Source organism: Octodon degus, unplaced genomic scaffold (assembly GCF_000260255.1).
Source record: "Octodon degus isolate 3935 unplaced genomic scaffold, OctDeg1.0 scaffold00013, whole genome shotgun sequence".
In the NCBI taxonomy this organism is placed as follows: domain Eukaryota; kingdom Metazoa; phylum Chordata; class Mammalia; order Rodentia; family Octodontidae; genus Octodon; species Octodon degus.
Genome location: NW_004524589.1, coordinates 25,579,447 through 25,581,727, shown reverse-complemented (window position 1 = coordinate 25,581,727; position 2,281 = coordinate 25,579,447).

Here is a 2,281-nt window from a genome sequence, read left to right as displayed (position 1 = left end):
TGACAATTAATGGAACAGAAAGGTGGTTGCAGTAAGTGGCTTTTTTTTTTCTCAGTAATGGGGAAAAGCAAATTATTAAAATGGACAAGTTATTTACGTTTGAAAATAAACTGCAACTCACACTGGGAAATTAGGTTACAGGCAGTTTTGTATTACAACATGAACATGTCATTAGTTTTAATTTTCCACAACAAAGACTTCAGGGTAATTTTCCTTCATTAGATTGGAAGTAGTTCCTCTTCTGCCGCGTTATCATTCAGCACCGCTGCCGGTAGCTTTAGAGGCTGGCTTCCAGCTTCTCTTTTTCTTGAATTGGTCAGCAGCATTGCCGTGGGCTCTGCGAGAGGGCAGGCACGGCCAGGCCTCCTGCCCCAGCAGAAGGAAGCCACCCTGCAGCCTGAAGCCGGGAGCAGGGGCGCACACCATGACCCCAGGAAGCAGGTGCAGGCCGGTGGCTCAGTGCTTCAGGGGCTGAGTGGACTCAGTGGCATTTGTCTACTATAAAACGTAGGCCACTACAGAATGATAATCAGTTACACATTAACCATAAAAGGTCATTTCTCACAGCAAATGCAAGGACTATTGATCAAGCACCATGTGTCAGTAGAAAAGGGACCCTTCGATGGGTGACACTCGTGGGGGCAGCCTCTCTAGCGGAATATGAGCAAGTCATCCTCATGCCTGGCATGACTTTAGTCCCGCGCCACATCCCACTTCACCTTTAATGGAACTGGCCCTCAGCTCCCCACCCACCACTCCCCGCAGCGGCCTTTCCTTTGCTGCGCAACCCAGGACGCTGCGCATTCAGACACTGATTAATCAATTGATGTTAATAGTGAAATTAAAAAAAAATTAAAAATAAATAATGGATTCACTGGTGTTACAAAGCTTCCTATGGAAATTGTTTCCCAGTGTGAAAAGCTGTGGTTTATTTTCAAACTTAAATGACTTTTCTATGTAACCTTATCTTCCGGGCACTTCCTGCAAACTTTATAGATTATGCAATCGAGCTCATAAATATAGGTACAAGTTAACTTGAATGGTTCAAACCTGGAGTTAACCACATACATGTAGTTAAAACTTTATCACTTTCTATCATAAACCTCTCCCTTTTCTTTAAGAGATTGACGACGCTATCATAAAAATATGTTATTGCTTATATCTCTGCAAAACATGAGTTCCTCAGAAGTGACTTACGGGCCTGCACCAAGGGGCTGTGAGCTAGAGCTCCACAGCAGTGCAACGCGTGTGCGGTGACATGGCAGGGCGGCCCCCGTGTACTGATTTCACAGGGTTGAGTGGGCACTGGTATAAATTAATCCTGTTTTATTATAATTTATTGTTGGAGACAGATTCCTATGTATTTTAGGCTGGCCTCAATTCACTATGCAACCCAGGCTGGCTTTGAACTCATGGTAGCCTCTTGCCTCAGCTTCCCAAGTGCTGGGATTACAGCCATGTGACACCACATCTGGCTGGCTGGCTGCCTTGTTTGTTTGCTTTCTTCTTTCTTTCTTTCTTTCTTTCTTTCTTTCTTTCTTTCTTTCTTTCTTTCTAGATTATGTTATAGTTTCTATAAGTTAGAAACTCACAAAGATAATTTCTTAATACCCTGCATCCACACTGTAGGATATAATTTAAAAAAAAAAAAAAGTCTCTACCGTCAGCAGCTCAGAATCGTCAGTCAGTGTCTGCGATATAGCTCCATTTCACAGCGTAGTTGCGGAGATCTGATTCTTTCAATTTTTCTGTCCAATTTTGGTTGAATATCTGTATAGGAAATTTCAAATATTTGATTAAGAATAATCATTTTCAGCTGGGCACGGTGGCACACACCTGTAATCCCAACACTCAGGAGGCAGTGACAGAAGGATTATGGCAAGTTTGAGCTCACCCTGGGGTCCATAGTGAGTCCCCCAAAAAGAAAAATATACTACTTATACACTTTCCTTGTTTATTTAGTGAGTAAAATAGTGAGTAAATTGAAATGAAGTAGTGAATAAACATATTAAAATGAATGCCTCGGGGCTGGAGAGATGGCTCAGTGGTCTAAAGCACCTACTTGAAACAAGCTTGGCAAAGCACAGGGACCACGGTTCAATCCCCCAGCACCACATGCCAGTCAGCCCCGCCCCCTGGTGGGCTGAGCTGGCCAACACACAATAAATAAATATAATAAATAAAAATAAATAAATAATTTAAAAAAATGAATGCCTCTAATATCACATTATAAATAGCCAAGAGCAGTGGTGCAGGCCTGTAATCCCTGCACTTGGGAGGC